Genomic DNA, 11,076 nt, shown 5'->3' on the forward strand with positions numbered 1-11,076 from the left:
TGAAAAATCCTTGACTGACTTCGTCTAAACACTACTTAGCAACAACCGAAAACGTCAGTGTGTTATCAACATTCTTCTCATACTGAACCCAAAACATAGCACTGTACCAGCTACTAGAAAGAAAACTAACTCTACCCCAGCCGAAACCAGGAGAGCCGGGTAGTGCCATGATCACGGTACCGGCCGTGCCACGTGGCCTGCGGGGTGACCTCCAGCCAAAGGTGGGCACCACAACACCTAGGTGCTCTCAGGGCCCTCCATTCCCCACACAGAGCTTCTCGCTAAGAAACTCCAAGAATCAAAATGGGGCTTGCCAGAGTAGTTAGCCCCTCAGCATGCCTCTGAAGACCTGCTCAGAGCGGCCTACTTCTTTCCATATCTGCGGCTGAGTTAGTTTCATGCTACTGCTGCAAATGTTGACCTGGGCACTCAGCTCTCTATTTCTCTCAGGCAGGAGTAGCTTAATGTGAAGCTACTGCTACAAACCTTCCTGAGGAGAACATCAACCATAGCTGAAATGTCTGGCGACAGGGTTGTCTCCGTGACAAAGCACAAACATATGCAAGTTTATATGAAACAGTGAAGGTTTCCACGCACATTAGAGGCTGCTGGAAGAGCCTGAGCCTGGACTTTTTTTCAAAAGCTGGGGAGGGAAGGGGAATGCGGACAGATGGAGAACAAAATGAAAGGATAATATGAATCAAATGAGGTACAGAGCTAATTTTGCCCTTTCTCATTTATCTCCTTTCCAGCACCGCTAGCTGCTGCCCCTACAAGGCAAGACAGAAAAATCTCGCTGGTGTCCATCCATCTGGGTAATTTGACAAAATACTTCAGTTTAGTGAGGCATTTCTAACTCTTCAAACTTGTTAATTCATGTTTACAGCCTAACATTGCCAGATCACAATATGCTTATGGAAAGCAGTCTAGAAATTTATCATGCCAAGCACCTCTTGAAATTTTCAAAGCACACTTTCAAAACTGAATTCAACCAAAACAACTTATTTCAATGGACCAAAACTCTATCACTCACAAAACCACTGAAAATGAAGAAAACGGTCAATACACCTAGCAAGAGAAAGTTGGTTATGCATTTGCCTTCGCATAGGTTTCCTGTTAGTTATCTAGCCCAGTTTTCTAAACCTATGGATACACCCTTCCCTGAGAACAAGACTGATCAGTACCAGCAAGGCACTGTTACCCATGCAGTATCATGCTCCTCAGCCTCACTTAAGGAATCTGGCCTACATCAACTCTTAAAAGCTATTTATCTGCAGAGACAATGTTTGTCTCACATTTAAAGGATTGCTGGCCTGAATGAATGCTAAGAGTAAGTAAGCAAAAGTGTAAGTAAAAGCGACACCTATACAAAAAGAAGGCTAACCTACATTTATGGATAAAACTGCTCCTACAAAGTGCTGTGTAATTTGCTGAGGACCTTTCATGATCCAGCTCATGCTGTGCACACAGAAGTTGCTCTTAACGCAGATGCAGAGAGTACAAGAAGCTACATTCTGGATAGTCTGACATCTAAAGTAAGCAGGTAGCTGCTGCGGGGGGTTTCTTCTAGGTCTCAGCAAAAGTTTCTGTAGATTAACTGGCACTTAGGGGACTACTTGGTCTCCCCACGTCAAGATAAGAACATGCTACATGCTGCTTATAGTTATAAGTGTTCTAATTAGGTCGACTTGATTATTGTTCTGTGGTTTGATAGATGCTGTATTTAAAGTAATTTCAGATACTAATTTTTAGACCTTTTTTGTGAACTAGTAAATCAAGTGCAATTTATTCACGGAATTATTCTTTTCTTTCTTAATGCCTATTCCCTCTGGCTTGTAACTTTAATTAGAACCTGCTATCTGTTCATATTGGTAATGGTAACAGTTGTCACTAGAGTACAGATGCATAGATTCAGCTCATATTGCCACTTTGACTTTATACTTAAAACCTAACAGTCTTCCTGGCTATACATCTGAGAATACCATCCATTAATGCTTTATTTCACTGCCACTCTGAACTCCAGACTCTAAACACTAACAATCTGATTATTTTTTAACCATCCAATAATGCATTTTGTAAAGAATGGAAACTTTACAAAAAATAGCTTCATTTGGAGATAAATATCTGCCTGAAAAGGTTATTCAGCCCATCCAGATTTCTTTTTTATTACTATAGATTTTCCCAAGGCAGTATTGTTTCTTGAATAATTATCGATCTAACCAGTTGTGTGCCTAAGTAGGCCGATTCATTAAACATACAAGCAGAAAAGCTCTTGGTTGCCCTGGTAAAAATAAACAACTCCTCTTCTTCTTTCTGTCTGCTCCTCAACCCTTCCCTAGAATATGATGATTATACTGAAATGTCATCAGTTAATATTTGATTTGCATGTGTCAGGAAAAGGAAACATAAAATATATTTATTTGCAGCAGAAGAATTAGGATCTGGAAAATTGTTCAAATAACACTAGCCTTGTTTGGTTTGCTTCACACACTGATTTACAAGTTTCAGTAATTTGAAAGGAGTCTTCCAGCAACTAGTTGTAATTAGTGAGGTTCTAAAACCTTGCCAGCTTATTATTTAGATACACTTTTCCTTCCAATAAAAATGAAGTCCTTTTTCATTATGTGATATAGAAAGTTGTATCTGTTTTATCTGTTTCACATTTTTCTGATTAAATATATCAGGAATAGAATAGCGTTCAAGGTCTCTGTTCACTACAAAGATACAGACAGGCTGCTCGTAAAATGCTCTGCATACCAGCCAGTATACTTTGTGTAAGAGTCAGCAACACCAGCAGGGAACAGGGTTAAGAAGGTATCCATTAGCAAATGCTGAAATGAAAAGGACCTTTTTTTCATTGACTTACCTACTTCATGGATGGTACAAAGTTGCATTCAGCCTAGCAAATCTACATATCTTCAAACTCCCAGCACCACTTGCTTACAGAAGAGCTGCATTTCTCCTGAATGAATGGTGATGATGCTTAAGCAGGCAAGGGGAAGGGTTCATGCACATCAAATATTTAGTATTTGGTTGTCCTCCAAAACAGGACAAAGGAATGATGTAAAGTGTCTCCCTGTGAAATGGTGGATCAGCATGCTGCTGTCTACTATGTGCCCAGAATGAAGTACAATAGGTTATCGTCTCAGTGAGAAAAAAGTAGTAGCTCCAGAAAAACAGTGGCTCAACAGCTGTGAATCTGCTCAGTACACTGAAATTTGTGAGTCCTGGGTGCTAGAGGCAGCAAGACTTACTGAAAGCATCCATTTGAAAAAAGTCAGTATAAGGAATGAAAATTCTGTAACTCCTCCATTTGAGAGATCATGAAGATACCTGGTTGGCTTTGGTGAAGTACAGAAAAATACTGTAGCCTTCTGACACAGCTCTCTGTGAATATTTTTCCTGAAATACAGAGAGATTATCACAGTCGTTTCATTGTAGTTACAAGGTAGTACACAAGCAGGCATTCTGTTACAACTGGGAGTGGCAGAGCATGCAGGATCTGCCCAAATAAGTTTTGACTCAATTTATGCCGATACAAAATTAGCATATTTTGATTGAGGTCTGTGAGATTATTCCAGACCGGCACTCGTTAGCGGGAACAGAGTGAGGTTTGTTGTCTGCTACTGTCTGTTTCCTGCCATTTCTCTCTGTTGCTCATCCCCTCTGTTTTATTACCTTATCGCAGAGCCAGTGCTGTTCCACATCCATGCTCTTCTTCTTGTAGCAGCCCTGGTAAATTTAATGCTCAATACTTAATCACTTTTCTCTCAACAGGTTAGGAATAATTGAACAGTTGGGGGGGGTGGGGAATGACAAGATTTAGTGCATTATTTCCTCTTAGGAAACAAGACAACTCACCCATTTCTATTTATGCATGTTCAACTTCTTCCATTAGCCAAATGATGCTACAAGTAAAGGAATCCAGGTCAACTAGTCCAGTTGGTAGAAAATAACAGGTGCCACATACTCCAAGCCCAGCAATGGGCCACAGTAACATCTTCAACAGGAGGAAAGGTGAAGGGAACACAAGGCAGGAGCTTTTGCAACATATTTCTTGTTGCCATGTTTTGTTCTGCCATCAGCACCAGATTACTGTTCATAACAGTAAAGCCTGTAGTGAAGCCCTGGCCCCAGTTAAATCAATGGCAAAAGTTTTTGCTGACTTCAGTGAGACCATGATTTCTCTTCTGAATCACTAAGAGGATCTTTTTGTATTTCAGTTTGTTGATTCTTAGACTTGGGTATTGGATGTTAAAAAGAAAGACAAAAAAGACCTCAATTTTTCAAAATGCTTTCCAACCAGGGAAAAATGCTTTGTTTCTCTTCACTCCTTGTAATCTTGTTCCTGCATGCACCACCCCCAATAAGTGCTATTTCACAATGGAGAGCATACAGTTTTCCCCCCACTAGATCAATACCTGTCTAAAAGTATTTACTTACCAAAAGGGCTGTGATCCTTTTCTTTTTCACCCTTGAACTTTTGTTCTGCTCTTGATTTTTTTTTTTTTTTTTGCTTTTTGACACTGGTTCTTCCTTTACTTCCTGGCTATTGCTCACCTCTAATAGGAGGGGTTTTTTTCTTCTTTGCTCTGACATTTGTTATAGAGTATACATCACAGCTTTTCCACTTGTCTAATCAAAGGGTTGGTCCAGCACTGAAATTACAGCTGTTTTAAAATGCTACCTATAAACACAGATTTTTATTTTCAGTTCCTGTTCACAGTAGCTTAAAGGAGACAAGAAGATGATGATCAAAATAGGAAATGGGAAAGACTGACTGGAAGACTTGTTTTATAGAAGCAGAAGAAAAGTGGAAGGGCAAGTAAGATGTATAGGTAATCCATTCTATATTGGAATAGGGCAGAAACTACTGTATCGTACTTCTGTGAATGTATTCACCTGAACCACTTATATTCTGATTAGCAAAGACTAGTGATGAAAGAAGCTGGAATAAAAGGATATTAAACAAGCCCTGGATAGTTGACTGCAATATTCACAGCTTCTGGAAACCTTTATCTTTCCTGCAATTGGCTGCTGACATGCCATTTGTCTTTAAAGGATCTTGTGCTTCCGTCCGGCTGTCTGAAAAACAGATAAACCATGTTCACTGTCAGTAGGGACTTACAACCTGTACCCTGAGCAAAAAAGCAGTTATTCAATTCCTCCAGTCCAACTGAAAGCTTCTTACAGAAGCGGAGATACAACAGGAAAAGTAAGGCAGTCACCCTTTTGGCACCTTGGGGTTGAAGTCCCTGCTTTGAATCAGCTAGGAAGGATTTAACAACGGATCCCTCAGCTCAAGGAAGAATAAGCCAATTACAGCAACACTGGCTGCCCAGTACACACTGCCAGTGCCCATCCTCCTGGGCCCTGACACCAAATGGCCACCAGAATGCCTGGTTTGGGAATGAGTTTCACAACAGAGATTTCCTTTAGCTAGTGCCCCAAATTTGAAGTTTTATGTAACTTACATCCTATCTGAGAACTTGTCTGCTACAGCTTATTCAAAAAAAGGGCGACAGTGTCTTATTTCACATTCCAGACAACATAATCTTTACCTATACCCTGACCTCAGTTCTCCTTATGCTGATTTACTTCCAGAAGATACTAACCTCTGTTCTACTGCACAGAGGTAGCACCATTTACAGTCCAGATTTTTATGTGAGACACATATATGACTTCGGAATAAAATCTGAAGTGAATCTTTGTCAATGTAGCTGAAATAATAATATTTTTTTTTTCCAAAGGGCAGCATTTTAGCTTCTCTCTGAACTTGACATAAAATGGGAACTTTGACAGTGCTCTCTTACATAATGAAATGTAGTAATTAATTCACTTTTCCAGATTTCTAGTGGCAGTTACCTTTTTCAATCTTAGTGACTAGTCAGATTGCCATAATTACAAAGAGTACACAGTGCACAGTGTTATGATCAGAAGCGTATAATATACTTGAAGTGTAAAATGCTCCAACAATAAAGCTAGAATAAATGTATTGTTTAGTTATTGGCACAACTGGTACATTTTTAGCTGCATCCAAATAGCTCTGACTCTGAAATGAATGCCTGTGCATAATTTTTGCAATTTGGTGCATACTACTTTTCATTTATTTACTTATAGTTTAAAGCTGGAAAGAGGAACATTTTAAACTATAACTATATTGTAGCTTATACTGTTACATTCATATTAAGGTTTTTTTACTGGGTGTGTATGTAGGGGGGATAATGAAAACCTTTTACCCATGCATGTCAGACACCATGATGAATAACATAACTAAACCAAAACAAAAGTCAACTGCCTTCCCAAGTCGCTCACTGTATTTTCTGCTCAAAGCCTATTGAATGATTAGATAAATTGATGTATAAAAACTGAAGCGTCATCTTTTTTTTCTTGCATCATCTTTCTAGACTCCAAAGACAAAGTAACGAGCATATTGCTTTTGATTTAAACAGGCTTTAGGTCATCATACTGCTGTTACTACTTAAATCTCTTTGTTCTTATTTGTTACTTGTTATACCTCATCTGCAAGTGTCAACTGTAAGCTTTCCAGGAAGTGACTACACCTTTCTCTGTAGGAAGGGAAAAGACAATAGGCATTGACAACCTAAACACAAACAATGATGTGCTATCATTTGCATTCATTGTCTGACACTCCAGCAACAAAGACTGAACAGTCACAGTATCTGCTCCAGTCCTCATAACAAGAAAAGTTCATTGAGTGAGCAACTTTTTGCCAAAAAGAGCCAACAGTCTGGTGTCTTACAGCACTGTAAGAAGGCTAAATGACATTAGCGTGGGGGAGTTCAAGGATACTTTCAGTAATCAAGGCTGTAAGAGGAGAGGGCAGGCATATCAGCATATTTTATACAACCTCTAAGCTAGATTGCCATACTTGTATACCACAGCTGCTTCCTTTCCAAGTTTTCTCATTCATTCTGGAGCCAGGAGCAAACGCAGGTAAGTGTTAGCAGGCAGAACTGTACTCCTGGTTCGTATTGCTTTCTCTTTAAGCTCCTGCAGTAGCAGTGTCTAATGCAGCACGAATGACTTGAAGCACATAATACTACTTGTAACCTAGCAGCTGCATAGACCCTTTTCTCCCCTAGCTGTAAAATGGCTGCAGCTGACCTTGTATTAGCCTGGTTTTAAAAGAGAAAGCAATGAGAACAGTATCACATCAGGGCCTTCATTCTACTGCTGTAGAAATTAGCTGTTGAAGTCGATACATGTTCTACCAAGGTATCTTTACTTCCCTAACAACTTGGTTTTCCACCACCTGTCTGCCACAAACCCTCGCCCCCCTGCCCTTCCCAAAGAAATATTAAACTTACTCCGTGCATGTAAGACCGGGTAATACAGAAATCCCTGAATTCAGAATTAAAGGTAGCTCAACCAATTTCGTCAACCAAATCTTGAACCAAAAATAAAATATTCTACAGTCTATCCATAGACCACTCACAGACAACTTTCAGTTCTGCAGTACTTAGGACTACATTATTAATAGTATTCTGTAGGTTACAAGCTGATTTGCCCATATTATTTCAAGGTGACTGCATTTTTATGTAGCATATGCCTAACACCATGGGTACGATTACTGCTACCATGTAACGTCAGTTTTCATGGGTAATTAATTGATAAATGACAGCCAACTCATTCTTAGCTGCTACATAAGTCCTTTATTAACACATTTAATTCAATAAAGAGTGGGATAGTGCAAATCATAGTGAAGGGCAGAGAATCAGTTTGTTCATTTTCATACACTGACTTCTGCTGCGCTCAGTAACAGGGCATGGCTCATTGCTTTCTCTTACAATGGGTCATCTGCACTCAGGAGAAAACAAAAAATAAAACCAACAGACACCATTCTTTTCCCAGAATAGCTTAAAATTAAGCTGAAGAAAGGACACGAATCTCAGAGGCCTGTCCTTTAAGGTTATTCACTGTGGCTACAATGTTACACAAGGAAAGGCAAGTGAACTCACTGAACAGAACATGAGCCCCTGGAAAATAAAAATTGACCAGAAGGAAGCAGGATGACAACAGAGAAACAAAAATCACAGAAGAAGAAAGAGAAACAAAAATTTGAACAAAAAAAAAAAAAACACAAAAAAAACCAAACCAAAAAGCAAAAAAGAATTGGAGTGTGTTGGCTAAGGAGGGTGAGAATTTTAACAATGCACTAAAATAAGCACAAGTATTTGTCCCGTGAGAGATTTAAACATGAAGACATAATGGCACTGAAGGAGGGATCCAAAATAGATCCTCCTTCTGTGGTGTGAAGAACAAAGAGCTGGTGGAAATCTTTATTGTAGCTAATTTGGTATATTTTAAAATAAACCAATCCTTCCAAATTTCTAATAAAACTAGTCCATTAGCATCAGTATCACAAAACCTCCTGTTTACTTTTGTGAATCTGAATTCTGTTTCAACTTTGAAAAGGGACTACCTAGAAACTTTTGTCATATTGATGTTGTTGAGAAAAGGTTTCACAACAGCTGCATGAAACTAATATCCATGTACCCTTCTGAAGTTAATACTTGTAAAATGAAGTTGCAAAATTAATATCTGCATTTCCAAAGTGTGTTAGAACTGTACTCCTGACAATGCTAACTACAAACCATGTCCTTCCCTGGAAAACTTTCAGAGAAAGTCTCCCCTAAATTTTCATTCTATATCTAAGGAATAATACAAAACCTGTCTAATTGTTCTTTATTCTAAAATAAACTGAATTTGGTGACCTTCTGACAGGCTGCAAAAGGCATCTCTCTGACCGAGTGTTTGGTAGAATGCCAAAATGAAAGAGGTACATTTTAAAAGGTGCCTTTACACAGCTAAATATCTTTAAAATATTCACAGCAATGAAAAGCTATTGGCCAAATTCCTGCCTGAGTCATTATTACAGTCCTGCTATAATATTGTGGCACTATTAATTAAAAGTTAAATAACTTGGCTCAGATTTAGGAAGATAGTCAGGCAACTATCTAGCATCAGCCTTGTAGAACTTTTTAATGATTAGTTCAATACAAAATAAATAAATGATAACTGAAGCAAGTGATTTTAATGCATTATACTTTTTCATTTTTTTGCTATACTAGCATGACTTTGCTGAAAACTGTCTAAGTTCTGGAATTCCTGTTCAAAACAGAATGAATACAGATGAGCTGCAGTTGTCTTTTCACTTCTGAACCCGACTTTGAACTCTTGTTTTACCTTTCTGTATTGAGACATGAGCCAGACTCTCTTCTCATATACTTCTTCAAGCTTGTGTGGAGGTTCAAAATGACAGTTATTCTGCTGTATTAATTCACAGAATACAGGTGAATTTAATGAGCACTTGGTGGTGTAACTCAGAAGTCAAGACATTTGGGAGAACACAGTGCTCATATACCAGAAAAATCTCCTTCAGTTTTTTTGCTTTAAATACCGTTCCAGAATTATCAGACAGACACTTTTACAAATGCTTATTTTGTTTTAACTGTGCATGTTCTCTTCCCTGGAGCAACTTGTCTGAGGAAAGACTCAGGTAAGCAAGTCTCTTGCAACGTGTTCTAGATCAAAGGCTGTGGGGCAAAGTCCTTTTGCTCAAAGAGGATGGACCAGCATAAGCACCAATAGCAAACTGTGGAAGAGTCCTCTGGTGCAGGTTTGTTTTAAAACAAGATTTTTTAAACAGCTGCTTTCCACCAGGCCCTTTGCAAGCTTCAGCTTCAGGAACAGCTGTGAAAAAGCCACAACTTGGATCTGCACTCATAGGGCAAATCTCCAGGGCTGTCTAATTACATATGAGATTTCACTGCCCCTGTAAGACACAAGGAGCAGCCAAGCAATAAACAATGAGAATAATTCTGTGCTTTAACAATGGTATCTAGTGTCATTTTAGACACTGAGCGAAGACATCTGCCCAGAGAGCATCCCAGATGGGACTTTAGGGGACCATTGTAAGAGACAAAGCAATTGCTGTTACCTGTCTCATTCCTTTAAACAGAAAACAGAAGTTTACAATGTTTCAGTATTTATTAGTTGAGGCCATGATCCTTAAAACATCACACAGTATTTAATATTAATCACAGCAAAATTATACACAAAGATAAGGACTTGTACTTCTGCTGATTTGAAGGCATTAGTAAAATACGTAACAGTGCTTGTGAAGCTCACAATTTTCAGAAAATCCACAAGACTTTCATTCATTTAACCTCATCTTAGAACTTCTTGCCTCAGACATTTTCCTGTTAGAGATACACAACCTTATAAAGAGGTTTAGCATAAAAAAGTGAGATATTACAACCTTTGCTATTTTATATTCAAATACATTATCATTCTACCGAGCAAGGAGATAATCATAAAAATCCTTTTATGTTTGTATTTAATTCTGTGGTTTAAATTGGAAATATTGTGAATTATGAGTCTTCATCTTCATTTCAACCACATATGTATTCTTAAAGGCATAAAATACCTACCATACAAATGCCATACCATACCAAACAAATGTTGTGCAATCGTTACAAATATGTTACAGTTCAGTGTCAAAACTAAATACAACATGTAAATGTACATCTCATATGTATGTAAGTTTAAAGTCCCAGCCTTTATTCTCAAAACATCAGCGGTTCTTTTAATGTCCGTATCTTTAGCCACTGTCATCTTCAAAAGGTCTGGTACACACAGAAATGGGAACTTAAAGAAGGGTGATGGAGAAGCTGTAAAAAGTGGTACAGAAGGAACGATTACTTTCTGAAGTCCTAGTAGAAATGAAAATGAGTGTTTTAGAGTGACCCAAAAATCTTATCATTTACCTGCCCCCAGAAAAGACCCAGATCATCCCAGTCTGGTAATAAACTTTTTCATCTACAGAGTTTGGGGATGAAAAATAATCCTCCATGAATGTGCTTGCCTGTACTTCTGGAGTTCAGGAGCAGCCAGGGAAGAAAATAGACTTTGTTCCTCTTCTTGCAAGCTGCGTCGTCCCAAGTTTGCCTGCTTCTCCGTACAGACTCAGGTTACTTGTGTCAGCTGAGTCCTCCTCAATCACAAGCAAGTATGTGAGGGTACGGTTTTCTATTCCAGTTGCCCACTCTA

The sequence above is a fragment of the Haliaeetus leucocephalus genome, unplaced genomic scaffold, assembly GCF_000737465.1.
Source record: "Haliaeetus leucocephalus isolate CR32 unplaced genomic scaffold, Haliaeetus_leucocephalus-4.0 Scaffold848, whole genome shotgun sequence".
Classification (NCBI taxonomy): domain Eukaryota; kingdom Metazoa; phylum Chordata; class Aves; order Accipitriformes; family Accipitridae; genus Haliaeetus; species Haliaeetus leucocephalus.